The sequence below is a fragment of the Protopterus annectens genome, chromosome 4.part0, assembly GCF_019279795.1.
Source record: "Protopterus annectens isolate FY-2018-M chromosome 4.part0, PAN1.0, whole genome shotgun sequence".
In the NCBI taxonomy this organism is placed as follows: domain Eukaryota; kingdom Metazoa; phylum Chordata; order Ceratodontiformes; family Protopteridae; genus Protopterus; species Protopterus annectens.
This window is the reverse complement of record NC_056733.1, coordinates 478002350-478020633: the sequence shown is the minus strand read 5'-3', so window position 1 is coordinate 478020633 and position 18284 is coordinate 478002350.

The following is an 18284-nucleotide window of genomic DNA, read 5'->3' as shown; positions in this document are numbered from 1 at the left end:
GATATGCAAAGCAATGGAATGCATCATCCTGGACCTAATATACAAAGATATAGGGAATCTCCAAACTCTGGATCCCACACAGTTTGAGTTTCTGAAGGATAGATCATGCCTGCTCAACTTGGTCGACTTCTTTGCGTCAGTCACCAGAGCTGTGGATGAAGGCAAGGTGGTTCATACAGCCTACCTTGATCTGTCCAAAGCGTTTGATACCATTCCCCATTCAAGAATCATAGAAAAACTCACTAAGCTAGGCATCACCCCTTATATCACTAGGTGGGTTACAAACTGGCTCACAGATAGAACCCACAGTGTGAAAGTAGTGGACTCCAAGTCAGACTGATGACCAGTCACTAGTGGAGTCCCACAGAGTTTGGTCCTGGGTCCTCTCCTGTTTGGTATCTACTTCTCTGAAGTCCAGGCCAACACAAAGGGTCTCTGGCTGACAAAGTTTGCAGATGATTGCAAGTTGGGAGATATTATTAACTCCTCAAAGACTGGTGTCAGAACCATGGCCTTAAACTCAATGCAAAAAATGTGCCGTCATCCCCATTTGGAAAAACATGGCTCCCATGAATTACCACATTGATGGTAGTCCACTGAACACAGAAAGTGTTATAAGAGGTCTGGGAGCACAGGCTGACAGCAGCCTCTCTTGACAACCGCATTGCCACTTTGGTTAGAAAGTCCTGCTATGTAACACATCTCATTACTAAGGGTTTTGCATCCAGGAAGAAAGAGGTCATTGTCTCCCTCTACTCTTCCCTCATTAGGCCAATCATCGAGTACAATGCCCCATTTGGCATGTACCTCACTAGACACCTGCAACAACTGGAAAGGCCTTTACTTAGCCTTCATTCTGTATTCCTATGGTACAGCAGATTTAAGGACATTTGCACAAAAGTAACTGGACTAGTGTTGGCAATGGCTGAAACTCACCAGTTTTTGCTGTAGAACATGAAACACCATTCACCGTCTCTTAGCACTGGTGATCAATGCCAAATTTCATGCAAGAGCTGATGACAAAAAGTGAAGGATTTTGATGGGCTATTCCTGGCCTTGTGTGTTGTGAGTGCTTCTATTTTTGACCAGATTAAATGTGTGAAAAAGGAATTGATAGAACTGTAGTGAAAAGGAGGGTGGGGCAAGCAGAGGGTAGGCATTTGCTGCATGGTGGTGGGAGAGCACTATAGCTATCCACTTCTTCACAGCACAAATGTGATATTGTACACAGAATTTCATGACTTTAGAGAGTTACCACACCAGGGATGGATGACAAAAACAGAATAATGCTGTATAGCCAATAAGACCACAGCAGGTGTGTCAGGATGACACATAGGAAAAGTGGAGAGCTATGCATGGGGCATATTTTTTTTTTGTGGGACATGCCCATTTTTTGTTTTTTGGTGAGAGAGGAATGTTGGGGAAATGTGTTTAGGAATGAGAGGGTCAGGTAGGTAGAGTAGGTAAAGTAGCAGGCACGGACATACAAAGCACGGATAGTGATGGACTGAAAAGATTGGGGGACACCATGATTGGGGATAGGTAGAGGACATCGGCACATCCATGTCTAGCTTGAAAACAGTGAGAATTGAGTCCTCACCTTCAGAACTGTCATTACGGATTCCTGTGTCAGTTGTCTGAGTCAGTGCTAGACATGGCATCATTTTGGCAGATGGAGGAGACCCTGGAGAGATGAAGATATGCTCTAGAGAGAAGAGGAATGAAGGTCAGCAGGACTAAGACAGAATATATGTGTGTGAATGAGAGGGAGGATAGAGGAATGCTGAGGAGGCAAGGAGTAGAGGTGGTGAAGGTGGATGAGTTTAAATACTTGGGATCAATAGTTCAGAGTAATGGTGAGTGTTGAAGAGAGGTGAGGAAGAGAGTACAGCCAGGATGGAGTGGGTGGAGAAAAGTGTCAGGAGTGATTTCTGACAGACGCGTACCAGTAAGAGTGAAAGGGAAGGACTACAAGAGGGTAGTGAGACCAGCTATGTTATATGGGTTGGAGACAGTGGCATTGACAAAAAGGCAGGAGTTAGAGCTGGATGTGGCAGATTTAAATATGTTAAGATTTGCACTGGGTGTGACGAGGGTGGACAGGATTAGGAATAAGTATATTAGAGGGTCAGTCTAGGTTGGAAAGTTTGAAGACCAAGCCAGAAAAGCAAGATTACATTGGTTTAGACATGTGCTGAGGAGGGATGCTGAGTATATTGGGAAAAAGATGCTAAGGATGAAGCTACCAGGTAACAGGAAAAGAGGAAGGTCTAAGATAAGGTTTATGGATGTGGTGAGAGAGGACATACAAATGGTTGGTGTGACAGAGCAAGATGCAGAGGACAGGAAGAAATGGAAACAGATGATCCGCTGTGGCGACCCCTAATGGGAACAGCCAAAAGAGGATGACACACCTTATATTGACCCTGTATATCAAGCATTAGTTGATGCATTTGTTGCAATACACATAGTTATAATACTCATTGTGTTCAGTGTTACATTCCTCAACCAGGTGACTTTCGGGTATGCAACATTATTAAATAATTATCATCATAGTTATATATGTATATGTCATATGTTATATGTATGTGTAGAGACAGCCATCGAGAAGGGTGGAATAACAGAGGCACTAAGGGAGAGGGAGTGAGAGTCAACTGGACAGCACACTTATGTTTGAGATGTTTCTTATTCTGCAGCCTTTTAAGGGGATTGTTTTCTGTTTCTTGTGCCATTTACATTGTAATGCTTATCAGCTGTGTTTTGTCTCCCTTTCTTATATGTCAGCATATATGGATCTCAGTTTGCATGACCACCTGCACATGGTAAGCAAAGCATTTATATTCTTATTAATGTATGTAAGGTAGATGTTTGCATACATGAAAATCATTTTCATTTACAAATTGCATTAGCATCTGTTAATTTTTAATATACACTTCACAAAACATGTTTGATCCATTTGTATTCTATTTCTCTCTGTTGCATTGATTGCTTATTATTGTAGGTGATCCTGCCTGTGGTACTGTGGAACTCCTACTGCCTGATGTAAGAATATCAGTAGCCCCTGATGATAATGGCAGTGATGAAAAGGCACAGTCTGGGGTGTAGAGGTCAGTCTGACAGGTTGAGGGTGACACAGTTGATCAGGGCAATGTTTTTACTCCAGTAGAACAACTGGTTGATTCTCCCTGTAGCCACCATGGAGTCAAAGTGCCAAACAGGCAGATTGGTAGAGATACTCAGGGAAGGCTTGCTGTTCATCATCCTCCTGATGTTGGTGTGTCAGTAGCTGTCACACAATGTAGGTTTAGGGCCATAATGGAGGCACAGACACGTTCCACCAGGGCCTCAGAAGAGATTGTGTGAGTACTAAAAATTGTGCATCCTGACATGCAGGACTGCCTGAACCAGATAGCGGACTGCTGGACTGGATGAATAGTACACTGGATTGGGCAGTGTCTGTAGTGTAATGTCTGCTGGGGGAGGATCGACATCCACATAGCAGGAGAGCCACTACATCATCCACTGTTAGCTGACATGGCTTTGGAAGATCTCACTCCCATAGTGGCACTACTTTCACTGCTTCATCAATTAACATGGTATCCGTACCCAGACATGCTGGGCCATGTGGTCATGGTCCTGGATGTAGTTGTGATGAGATCCCATCCAGAAGACATCACTCATATTTAGTAAGCACCCCAACTAGCAGGGCAGCTCTTGGCAGAGGTAGTTTTCATGGTTGGGGGCAATAACACTGAACTGACTAGTCGACTATCCACTGCTCACTCTTGTCCAAGATGCCAGTATGTAGTGCTAGCACAGTGATTGATTGTGTTCATGCAAATACATGCATTCAACAAAAACTTGCCCATACCACCACACACACACACACACACACACACACACACACACACACACACACACACACACACACACACACACACACACACACACACACACACACACACACACACACACACACACACACATACACACACAAGTTATTTAAATACTACAGTTGACAGATATAGATATCATGTATAAAAAGTTCCTCATAATTGAAAAATTAATCTCTACACCCCCAGATCTATCAGAAGCAGAAATTCTAACCACCCAATTATTGATTCCTACCTACCACAAGGAAATAATCTACCTACCATTAAAAGTCTGCTATCCTGGGCATCCTCTACTTGGTGATTTCAACTTGGACTGGCTATCCTGCTCATCTGACACCTCCTCCAATTTTATCACTCTATTTATTTTCACCCAAAGTATAAACTCCCCCACTAAAATCGATAAACACAATAAGAAAGAATCTATTCTAGACTGGATACTAACTAGTAAGCCCAACCTTGCCCACCATGCTAGGTGCCTCCTCAGTTCTCTAAGTGATAAGTCCCCTACCTTTCTACTAAGAAAACACATTCACTCCTCCTTGTAATGTCATTTTCAAACACATATGCAACACAAGAAACTTTTCCCCACCATCTTAAATTCCCTACTTCAAAACTGCAACTGGTCACTTCTAAAATCACTCCACCTAGACCAAGCTGTACAATATTTTAATGATACCTTCCTCAACATCCTTAATAACCTTGCTCCAACAAGAAAAATATGGTCCAAAGCCAAAAACCTACCTTGGATAACCAAAGATGCTAAATCCCTCATTAAACAAAGGGATAGACCCTAGACTACTTATCAAACCTCCAAAACTTCAGAAAACCTCAACTCTTACAAACAACTAAGAAACCCAACTAAGAAGCAAATATTATCTGACAAAAAAATCTTATTTTCTAGCCTGTCATCAAAACACATAAATAACCCACAAAAACTTTGTCAAAACATTAATTACCTCCTCACCCTTGGCAAAACCTCGCGTCTATATCACGTTATCGAAATTTTACTACATCGAATCAATAAAGGTCGAACTTTTAAAAAACACAAAACCAAAACGAAACCAAGAAAACACAAAAGGCAAACAGCAGCTGTAATAACACCCCAGAAATAGCGTAACACAATTTTATTTTCCGCTTTCGTCCATAGACTTCATCAGAATAAAAAAACACACAAAATTGAACCACAAAAATTGAATGTGAAATGTTTCCTTAAATATCAAAAGTTAAAAGTTGACAAAAGTAATGACTTTGTTTGTCTGCACATCACATAAAAAATGTTGTATTTTTTCATTCATTTTTTTATATATTTTTTTCATTTTTATTTTGCATGTTTTTTTAAATGAATAATTCATTAATTGGATGATTAGTTTTTATCATTGGATTGTCATTAGTGATGTATTTAAGGTTCAATTTTGTGTGTTTTTTTTATTCTGATGAAGTCTATGGACGAAAGCGGAAAGTAAAATTGTGTTACGCTATTTCTGGGGTGTTATTACAGCTGCTGTTTGCCTTTTGTGTTTTCAAAGGTCGAACTTTATTGATCGAAGTAGTAAAATAATGAAAAAAACAAATAAATAAATAAATAAAACTAACTAGCATAGGCAGGTGGGCCGTGCCCCCCTACTTAAATATACCAACTCCGAGACTGCACTACATTGAGGTAAATGGAAATCTCCCTCTTACAGAGATTTCCGTTTACCTGTGTGATGTTCTGACCTTTTGACATTGTTGTGCCGACAATATCACAATATCGTATTCGATATTGTCAGCTTACAACAATGTGAAGTAGACCCAAAACCTCTATTCCTGCACCATATACAACAAATAGCTCTAAATGCTTAGCATCCCAATTTAACTCTCATTTCATCACAACTATCACCCCCCATCCATCCTCAACACCTTTTTTTCCCATTTTTGCACATAGGTTTGGAGTGTCACTTCCACAGTGACAATCTTCATGAGACAAGGTTTACACCACTAGGTGGCTAGCCCTGCACTGAAGTTCATTCACACCATTTACTCATGTACACACTCTCACCTACAGCTAATTTAGAGTGTCCAATCCCTACTGCATGTCTTTGGAATGTGGGAGGAAACCAGAGTACCCAGAGGAAATCTACATGACTGCAGGGAGGACATGCAGACTCCACACAGAAGGCACACCAGCCAAGAATCGAACCAGAGAACCTCTTGTGTGAGGTGACAATGCTAACTGTTGCACCACCATGGCCACCCTTGCTGCACCACTGTGGCCACCCTGGACTTTTAAACAACAGCAAATCTAACCAACCACTTACAGTGCCTGCTTCCACTAACTCTAAACCCAGCTACTTCTCTTTTAAACCCATACGAACCTGTTATATCAAAAACCTCCTATCAAAATTAAAACCTACCTGTCTAGCAGCTGATCAACTCCCTAGTGGCTTCTTAAAAACTGATGCCAGCTCCATTGCCTATCCCGTATTTATCCTAATCAATCGATCTATCGCAGAACAATATGTCCCCATATTCTGGAAAATATCCCATATCATCCCCCTCCACAAGGTAGGCCCATATAAAGATATTTCTAATTATCGGCCCATTGCCATTCCCTCATCCCTAGCCAAAATCGTAGAGAAATGTATCTATGATCAGCTTCTAGACCACCTCACTACAAATAACCTCTTATCTAGTTGAACTAGTTCACAGCATGGCTTCCATCCAAAATACAGTACCTCCACAGCCCTTATAAGTTTTACTAACTACATCAACCTCCTCAAAAACAATGTATTCCTTGATATGTCCAAAGCCTTTGATATGGCATCCCACCAACTACTACTCAACACTCTAGCCTCCTTCATCCTCAACTCTACAGCTCTCAACTGGTCCTTTAGCTACCTTACTAATCGACAATGGGCAACTAAATGGGATAATAAACTCTCCACATTCCACGCAGTCTCTGTTGGGGTTCCTCAGGTTTCCATCCTTGGCCCTCTCCTTTTTATTATATTCACAAATAGTCTAAACACTGCCATTAAATCTGCTTCTATCATTCAATATGCTGACAATGCTACTCTTATTTGCTCTGCTCCCATATCCCAAGAACTTCAGGATAAACTGCAACAATCATTTCTAAATATTGGAAATTACCTAAACGAACTTCAAATCATCTTAAACCCAAACAAAACAAAGTTAATGATCTTCTCCGACAGGAAATCCAAAGCAAACCCACCTCCTCTCTACATCTACTCCATTAATAACATTATAATAGAACCAGTTAACCAAACAAAACTACTTGGTGTCACAATGAACAACAACCTAACATTTGATAAACACATATCACTCACAATTAAAAAAGTTCACATCAAACTTGGTGCACTATATAGGGCCAAACCTTACCTTACTCAAAATGGCAGACTAGCCACAGCCAGATCCCACCTCCTATCTGCTCTCCTCTATTCTTCTCAAATTTTCACTAACTCATACAAGTCTGATTTACATCTACTTGATCCTGCTATAATAAAATAGCAAAATTTGCTGCTAATATACCCAACAGGAACCATCATTGCTTTGCTCTTCAAAAACTACACTGACTTGAATTTCTCAGTCTGTTATTACTCAATCAGCTCACCATTGCCCACTCCATTATCCACAAACCTGAAAATTGCCCTGCACTCTCTAACCTAATGCAACTAAATACCAACCCCAGGACCCTTAGATCATCTTATAAACTTATTCTCAAGGTAACAAAGCCCCATAATTACTTTGGTGACTTCCTCTTCTCGTACAAAGTAGCCAAACAGTGGAACCTAATACCCCAGAATATCCTAAAAAAAATACAGATAGTCATAGCTTCAAACAGCTCCTAAAGGAATACCTTACTCAACAATGGCTATGCTCCTGTAATACTCCTGGTTAATTTCTCATGTGATCAATCAAATGTTTCTTTTCTGCTAGCTTCTCCTTGTCTTACTTCTACCAAATTAAAATGCCACAATGGTTTATTTTAGTTTTACATCTAATGAGTTTTATATTACTGTCTGTAGCAAGGCTTAGGAAATTTAATGTTTTCTGTTTTACATTCTCTTTTTGTAAATTATGATTGTTGGCAACTGTTAAACTTTTTGTATATTCTTTGTAAATCTTTGTAAAACTTTTGTAATCTGTTTTGTACTATTGTTATGGAGCTTTTCTCCCTGGGTCTCCACTGAAAACGGGCTACTTGCCCAGCTGGAAGCGACCTGGTTAACAAATGTAAAATAAATAAATTAATTAAATAAATAAAGAAAGAAATAAGTCTTGCTACTGGTCCTGACAATTGGATAATCAATGAATACCTTTTTTGTTACTCACACATACTCACTTTTTTGGTATCAGGCTGCCATTCCTGTACCCCCTCCCCACCTTGTGCAAGTAAGGATGACCGTGTCCTTCTTTGTGACTTAAGGTTACATATACATCTGTTGCACAGAATAGATAGCTAATGCTTGCGTACTCAGAGGCTTGCTTTAATGTAAATGTATTGCCAAAGAAATGTGTTTGCTGATGATTCTTACTCAGTTGTGAATGATTGGTTATGTAATTGTTCACCCTGTTTGTATTGCTGTTAGTATTCTTACTAATGTACTCAACGTGGGTTTTTAAGTATTGCTTATTGTTATACTTATACAAATGATACTACCATTCACATGCTCACTGGTTTATATACAGTGGTTAACTGAAGTGCTTGGTGCCCAGTACTGGGCAAAATCCACAACTCTATATTGCTAACATCAGTCATAAGCTATTATGTAATTACTGTATATCTGGGACATGTTCCAGCTTAGGAACATATAAGTATTTGTGAATTAACTTCATAATCTCAAAATACTGAAATCTCAAATTTCAGTTTTTCAAGACCATGAAAGCGAATCCACACAACACCGAAAGTCCAAAACCGCGAAGCCCAAAACCGCGAAATTCAAAACACCTAAAACACAGCACATACCAGACCATACATATACCACAACACCCACATCACAACATAAACAAACAAAACAACACACATCCACAAACCTACAACACAAATAAGCAGGGGGGGCTGTGCCCCCCACACCCCCTTACTTATATATACTAACTTTGAGATCGCACAAACAGTAAACAAAAGCAAACACACACACACATTCTACAGTCCCTCACACACACATCACACATATCAACACACTCACATACACTCAAACTCCCACCCAAAACCCTTACAAAACACTCACTTACCTGACATGACACCTAAATCCACACATGGCACTGCACACCATCCACATACAATCCCAGACATTATGTAGCGTAAAGCCATAATCGCAAATTCAAGATATTCAAATTCACGATTATGCACTTTCGCTATTTTCAAACTGCAATTCGACATTTCAGTATTTCGAGATTATAAAGTATTTCCAAGTATTTGCATATGACAGCAATCAATTAAATACCTCTTTTTTCCCCATGGAGGTTCCACACTTAATTTATTGATACTGCAGCTACAAGATGTGTCCTTGGGGTTTGCCTCTGTCTAATGCTAACAGAACATAACCATTATATGGTTAAACAAAGACTGTGGACTTTTGCAAGTAGCAGTTTTAATATTTTTATGTACTTAGGCTCTTAGGTTTTCACTTAGGTAGCCAGAGTGTGTGTGTGTGTGTATGTGTATGAGTGTGTGCGTGTGTGTGTGTGTGTGTGTGTGTGTGTGTGTGTGTGTGTGTGTGTGTGTGTGTGTGTGTGTGTGTGTGTGTGTGTGTGTGTGTGTGTGTGTGTGTGTGTGTGTGCTATCCATTGTCTCTTAGCCAGAGCCATGGCATTCTGTGCATGCCTACATCTGCCAGCACCATGTACAGCTGGTGGTTCTTCCCCAGACCCCTCATCTGTATCTGCTGGAGTTCCTGATTCTGGGAACTGTGGTCCTGCCCCTTGCTGTTTTTGCTGAAGCTGTTTTCTGAGAGTTGCATTTTATAAAATGGCACAGGCTGTGTGTATTTGGTTAGAGATTGCTGGGTTGTATTGCAGTACACCTCTTGATGTGTCCAGACATCGTAATCTTGATTTGAGCAAGCCAAATATACATTCTATATTATTCCTAGTTTGAGAGTAGGCATCCTTATATCCTTGCTCAGTAGGATTTTGTGGGCTTCTCACGGGTGTCATGAGCTAAGGTTCCAGTGTATAACCTGCATCCCTACTAGATGCCTTGTGGAAAGTCACCCCTAGCAAACCGTGTGTACAGCTCACAGGTGTGCCATATGTGTGAGTCATGAAAAATGCCTAGTTTACCTGCACAGACATTGTAGATGACCTTGGGCATTACTGACAACCTGACATTTTCTAGAGTGGTATCCTTTCCTGTTAATGTACTTCCTTCCCTGTTAACCAGGTGGGACTTTTATTTCTGTTTGTCTACAATCCATGGCCTGCAAAACTTCAGGGAAGTGTGCTATTACATAAAATTCCTGCATACATATTTCTTGCTCCCTGGGGTGCACAAGAAACATATATGTTTCCTTGTATGTTGTAGCATTGCATTTAGAAAATGATGTACTATTCTAGAAACTGAGTCCTGTGACACCCCTATTATATCTGCTATGGATCTCTGGAAGGTACCTGTTGGTATTATACATAATTCTACATATACCTTTGTTTCCACTGGGATGGGTGCTCCACAATTCTTCTGAGGCCTCGGGTAAGGGCAACAGAAGTAATATATTTCCTCTAGTATTTTCTTGTCCACTCAGCATTGCTCTACAATTGTTGTGTCATGCAGTCCATGATAAGTCATACGGGGTCTAAACACCTTTATCTTCTTCTTGACCGAGGTCTGCCAGGAACAGCAGCAGCTTGACTTAAAGCCTGATGCACATACTGGTTAATGATGGCAGCAGCAACCCCTGAAGTTTTTTTTTTTTCTAAGAGTAATTGTGGCTGTATTCCAAAGTACACGATTACTTTATACCTTTCTGAATAGCTTCACCGTGTTGAATTGGTTAATTAATATCTAATTTGGCTACGTTTGCTTTCATTAGCATAGTCTGCTGTTTACCTTTGTTTTGAGGCTAATGAATATGAAACAACATGCTTACTGTGTGCATTACATACAATAACTTATACATAAGAGCAGCACTTAATGTAGGCATTCATGAATCTGCCCCAGTGTTGATTTCAGGTGAAAACATCACTGTGCTTGGTGAAGTAAACATATGTCACTCATAAACTAATAAAGTCATGAATGTTTTCCTTAGACAAACCAGTATCATCTGTAAATATTCACTGAAATTAAACAAAACAAAACGTTATATAGATTTACTATCATTTTACTGAAGTGCACTCGTTCAAATCCACTTTGCATCAAGTCTGAAACCCGAACATTGAAAATGTTGAACTCCGATATTTCTGGCATGCAAATCTCACCCGTCTCGACCTGTGCCAACGCTTGTTCCTAGGTCCAATTCAGTATGTATTTTGGCTATATCGGAAATCAGCAATTTCAGTTTTCAAGGACGAGTTGATGATATGATCATTCAACCGAGTTCACTTCAGTAAAATTATAATAAACCATATATATATATATATATATATATATATATATAGAGAGAGAGAGAGAGAGAGATAGATAGATAGATAGATATGTACAGAGAGAGAGAGAGAGAGAGAAAGAGTTATATATATGGAAAGAGAGAGAGATGGTGCTTTTACAATGTGACTGGTAAATTTAACTTGACAGAAAATCATTTCCATGGTTAAAATTCTTATATGACTACATGGTTTGGGTATAATACTGTTACATGCCAGACAGTTAGTCCATAATATATAACTACTTCTGAAATATGCAAGCATTTAGACTTCCACATAGTACTTTGCACATACTTAAGGTGTAACTTCACCAAGTTTAATCATTTCAAAAAAGTGGGTGTTTCCATGCAGAAGATTTCACATTGTTGTAGTCATCTCATATAATCAGTGATTACTGTATTTGCATATAGGTGTAGGAATGCTCTTTGCAGATAAATGTTATGACTGTGAAAACCTCAGTGCAATGAATAATTCCCTGTTTTATAACGTTCCACACATTTTGTTTTTCTCAAGATTTTAAATTACCATGTTTCTGAATGATAGATGTTTCAGTTACAAGGTTTTGCAAATCATTTAGGAAAGAAGCAATGATCCATTAAGGATCCCAGCCACAAATATGGGCCCTGACAATAACACTGAATTTGTTACAAGTCAATATGTGGAAAATACTACAACATATGCACATCTACAATCATTGATCCCTGTGATTCTGACATCAGCAGAAGAATGGTAGTGCAGACCAAAGCAAAATAATGTACAAATTCAGAATTTGTCATTTATAATTATTATAATTAAATAAACTGTCTAAAATGATGTTTGTCAGACAGACTGCACTTCACAATCCATAAGCGGTCCATGTGAAAACAGTAATACCCCTAACTAATCTTTTTAATTAATTTTAGTTAAATTAATCCAACTATTAACTAATCTATTGAAATTATTAATCTATTTCATTAATTGTAGGATGAGGATAATGTTCCTGCAGATAGGAGGTAGACAGATTGAATTCTTCACTAAAGCTTGAGCAAATTGCAGACAAGAAATTAATAATCTTTTATTTTAAGTAGTTTAGAAATGATGAAAAACAGCTGCAGAAAAGAATAGCAGAATATCTGAAAAAATAAGACTCGGGACGAAAAGCAATCAGAGAGGTCATGTCTGATGACGACAGTAAGAGTTCTGGACTAATAAAAGGATTAAATGATGTAAAGTATATGAACATAACCTGTCTAGATTTTCGAAAAGCGTGTAATAAGGTGCTGCAAAAAATCACGAATAACAAACTAGAAAGCATTGGATGGAGTGAAACAAAGCTTACTTTGACATAAAAATATTGTTTTAACATAATACTACAATGCTTAATCATAGGTTCATAGGTAGGTACTAGGCTATTGGCCCTAGGGCCTATATAATCCTAGCCAAAGGTACCCTGGCTTTCGCCACCCAAGAAAATTATTTTCCTGTGCCCCTGTTGAGCAGAGCCACAGAAGAGATCCCTGGGGTGAATTTCCTATCTCCCATCCAATCATCAAGATTTTTCTTGAACAGTGCTAATGAGGAGCTTTGTTTGATATAGATAGGTAGTTTGTTCCAGAGTATGGGAAGTCTCTGGGACAGGAATCTATCCCTCCAGCATGTTCTGTTTATTGTGGTGACGAGGTTTAGGTCCCTAGAGCGTGTAGCTCGTAGGGATTGGGATTTCTTTAAGTGGAGCATGTCTAAAAGCTCTGGGTTTGACATAGCTTTGTGTGTTAGGCAGAGATCGCCTCTGAGTAGGCGATATGCAACGGAGTAAAGCTGCAGTTTTTTGAGACGGTCTGCATAGGGCATCTCTTTGAGGCCGGTAATCCTCTTTGTGAGGTATTTCTGTGGCCTTTCCAGTTGTTGTAGATGTCTTGTGAGGTACATACCAAAAGGGGCATTGTACTCTGTAATGGGTCTAATGAGTGACGAGTAGAGGGGAACAATGACCTCTTTTTCCTGGATGAGAAACCTTTTGTGATGAGGTGTGCCACATAGAAGGATTTCCTGACTACTGTGGTGATGTGATTATCAAAGGAGAGACTACTGTCCACCTGTGTCCCAAGGTCTCTTATCACACTTTCGGTGTTAAGTAGACTACCACCTATGTGGTAGTTCATGGGTACTGAGTTTTTACCAAAAGGAATGACAATGCACTTTTTGGCATTGAGCTTGAGGCCATGGCTTTGACAACAGGCATCTGTCTCAGCAAGGCCCTTTTGTAGGATGTCCACATCTTTTGGAGTTTTGATTATGGCTCCTAGTTTGCAGTCATCTGCGAACTTCATTAGCCAAAGACCTTCTGTGTTGGCCTGTACTTCAGAAAAGTAGATACCAAACAGGAGAGGATCCAGGACTGAACCCTGTGGTACTCCACTTGCCACTGGTCTGAAGCTAGATTTGGAGTCTGCTACTTTCACAGTGTGGGTTCTGTCAGTGTGCCAGTTGGCAACCCATCTTGTGACATAGGGATTTATACCTAGTTTAGTGAGTTTATCTATAATTCCAGTGTGGGGGATGGTGTCAAAAGCCTTGGCAAGATCTAGATAGGCTGTGTGAACCACCTGACCCTCATCTACGGCTTTGGTGACTGCTTCAAAGAAGTCTATCAGGTTTAGGAGACATGATCTGCCTTTTACAAACCCGAACTGGGTGGGGTCCTGAGTTTGGAGATTACCAATGCCATTGTTTATAAGTTCCATGATGATACGCTCCATATCCTTGCAGATCAGGCTCGTTAGGCTAATGGGGCAGTAGTTTCTGGGGTCTGTGGTGGCTCCCCCTTTGTGGAGTGGGATAACTGTTGCTGTGCGCCATTCAGTGGGCACATAGCCTGAGGTGAGGCTATGATTGAACATGGTACTTAGGTGGGGTGCCAGTTCGTTCTGTAGTTCATGTAGAACACAGCCTGGGATGTCGTCAGGTCCCATGGATGCTGTGTTCTTGGCTTTGGATAGTGTGTTTTTTACCTGTGCAGCCATGATTACAGGAACTTTGCATTCTTCTGGTATAGAGATGGGCCCTTTAGGGGATGACAGAGGGGTAAAGTTAGCACTGAACCTATCTGCCAGGATGTTGGCAATATCCGTTGGTTCTGTATATTTAGTGCCATTGTGCTGTAACTCAGAGCAGATCTGAGTGTTGCCGTTGAGATTCTTGACATAGCCATAGAATGCTTTGTGGTTGTTTTTAGAGTCAGTGGCGATTTTGTTTTCATAACTAGCTTTGGAGGATTTTATGAGGGATCTCAGCTTCTTACTTAAACTGACCAGGGAGTTTCTCCAATCATGGGATTTTACTCTTTTTTGCAACAGTTTCTTTCTTCTGTTGTAGAGTTTGTTTATAGCAGGGGACCACCAAATTGGCTTCCTTTTTTTGGAGGATAGCATCTTGGTTCTGTTAGGGATTGCATGATCCATGCACTCATGTAAGTGCTTATAAAGTGCATTTGTGTAGGATTCAGCAGTCATACCTCTATTGTCTATCAGCATGGGTGTTGTGAAGTTTGCCACTTCTGTCTTAAGAAGCGTGAAGTTGGCTTTGGAGAAATTTTTCATTGTGGTAGATGTCTAGGGTGATTAGCTTATGGTCGGATCTGCCCAATGAGGAATTGCCTCTGGTGTGGAGCACCAGTTGCCCATGTTGGTAATAACCAGGTGGGGGTGTGGATAAGTTGATCCATGGCATTGGAATTTATGAATTCCAGAAAACGTTGAGCACAAGAGTTGGTACATGAGTAGTTTTCCCAGTTAATGGTAAGGTAGTTGAAATCACCCATTATTAGGGTGTTATCTTGTACCCTAATATTTTCCAGTGTATTAAGAAATGAGGAGTGGGAATCCTGGGGCATGGTGGGGGATCTGTAGCAAGCTACAATTTGGATTGCGGTCTTGCCCAGAGTTAGTTGCACATGGATAATCTCGGATGCATTATGCTGAGCAACTAGCCTGGAGGTGTGGATATCCTTAATGAATATAGACACGCCTCCACCTTTAGTGTTTCAGTCCAGGTTAGGTGGCCGAAAGGTGTGGTATGAATTATAGCCTGGTAATGCAGGGGTGCTTTCTGGAGCCTTGAACCAGGTCTCTGTCACTGCACAGATGTCGATGTTCTCCACTTTAAGGAGTGCCTCGAGAGAGTGCATTTTGAGGTTTAGACTTCTAGCATTGAGTAGCAATACCCTCAGATTCTTCTTGCCTGTACCTGTTAGGGTGGTGAATTTGTCATTTGTACCTTGCCTAAAAAAGGCATTATAGGGGTGACTAGAGCCTTAGCCAGTATCCAGAAAAATTTGCAGAAGTGGCCATTCGCCATTTGCAATTTTCACTGTTTAGGTGTTGAGCTTTAGGTATTCAATTACCTAAAGCTTCGACTATATGATATAGACCCACTGCTAATTCCTATTCTCCTATTATGTTAGTATTTTAGGTTATAGCAAAAGCTTTATCTTTCTACACAATTGAGCTGGTTTATATTATTAATATATTTTATTATTGGATTGTCTAATCTGGTGTTAGCTCCCCCAGCAGTGTGTTCCAGTCATAGATTTTCAAATACATTTGGAACAGACCTTGACAAGGCAGCTGACCTATGTAATCTGTAAGAAACAGACCATAACCCTACACTGTCTTTACCTTTCGAAACAGTTTTTCTTCCCTCGTTTCTTTTCACTTGCATGATGTTGTTTACAATTAAATTGAACTTGCAGCAGATCTTCCTCCTTTCTCTTCCTCTTTCTCATATCGCCTTTTCTAATCATAGTCCGTAATTAAAATGCTCCCGCCTACCTTATTCTCCTTCTCCTTTCTCCCTCTTCTCTAACTCTGCCATCTTGCAGTCTGTTCTTTCCTTAATCTTTTACACTCTGCTTTCCCAAATCCATTTTCTCCATCTCTAATCCTAGGCTCTTCCCTCTTTACCTACTCGCTACACAATCTATCTGGCTATTACGTGAAACCCCCTCCCTGCTACTACTGCTCTTTATGATTTATTCTGCATTGCAACTGCTGTCTCTACAGTGTGCTGATACCCTGAATATGCTTTGCATATGTAACTGTGAAAAAAGTATCAATGCAGTTAGAAATCTGCAGGATTACCTCCCGTTTTTTTTACTACTATTCAATAATAAGCTTAACTGTATTATGTTATTCTACTAGAAGATTATTGAAAAATGTTTTCTCTTTTGTATAGCTTGTCTTTGCATATTGATGTGTAGAGCTTTTTTACTCAGGAATTTGCTGAAAAAGGTTTTGCTTTTGTTGCCTTAATCAGACTATCACAGTAAACAAATGTAAATAAATAAATAAAAAACAATGGTAATTCCTGAAGCATTTTTGAATAGTTTTTCTAAGCCCTGTGATTTTAGGAACTGTACCTTTTTACGTTCTTTTAGGTGGTTTGTATGAATGCTAAAAACTACAGAGTTGCATTCAGTAATGAAATCAATCACTTTGGTATGAATTTGATACAATGATGTCACTGTAAAGTCTTGATGTGACAATAGCATTTACTGCTAGGTGAGCTTCTTCTTCTTTCGGCTTTTCCCAGTTAGGGGTCACCACAGCGGATCACCTTGTCCGCTCATGATTGGCAGTGGAGTTTTACAGTGTCGAGTTGCCAGCGCGGCGCCCAACCTTCCACAGAAGGCACATACATGCACACACTCACACCTATGGCCAATTTAGAGTGTCCAATCCACCTACAGCATGTCTTTGGGATGTGGGAAGAAACCAGAGCACCCGGAGGAAACTCACGCGACCACAGGGAGGACATGCAGACTCCACACAGAAGGCACCCCAGCCGAGGATCGAACCAGAGAACCACTTGCTGTGAGGTGGCAATACTAATCACTGCACCACCGTGGCTGCCCTATTTACTGCTAGGTGAGCTAAAGAGCATGGTTTCCTGACTATAGTAGGACATAAACTGGTTAAAGTTTAAATTGCAGTCTGCCATTGTCCCTAGAGCTTTTATAATGGGGTAATTTTTTATGGTTTGACCATTTATTTTCTAATCAGTTTATGCCCTTTTTGCCAAGACTCATGATGCTACATCTACTGACTGACATTGAATTTGAAGAAATCACTACAGCACCAGGTAGAAATTTCTGTAAACCACCTTGGAGAATTTAGTATCATTTATTGAAGTAATTTTCTTCTTGTAGCAACAATATGTCTGTAATTCTATAAAAATGTTTAATTTTCCTCTGTAGTACTGCATCAAATTTCCTTGCTTATTAAGAATTTTGCACAAAATTTTTATGAAAATGCACTTGCTGTATCTGGTGGTCAGAGATTTATTCCTCTATACCATCAATGCACATGGCAAAGTAATATTATATGTTGTGGCTTATGGCTATCATATGGCTGACTAATTTAAAGCTTCTATTATGAAAAAAATGAATTTTCAATTGGCATAGCAAAGGCTGAAGTCCTGTAGCTCTGAGATTTCCTGTTTATATATTCCTTCTTGTGGTTGTAAATTTGGGGTTTATGGCGTAAGTGTAAGAGTTAACAGATAGCTGTAGTAAGCTGAGCGGCTGAGTGATCCATGCACAGATGGTCAGAAAATCTGAAGAAGCTCAACAAAGTTTGGTAGAGATCATCCTTGATTCACTGGTTAAAGAGCTTAATTATTTTTGTCCAGAGTTCAGGTCAGAGCTAATTAGAGGTCAGGCTGATGACCTGAATACTTTTTACTGCAAGTTTGATAAGCCTCTATCTACAAATGACACTGTCACCAGCTCTCTCAGTGTTCAGACTTATATGACTCTCTCTTCCACACATTCTCACATTT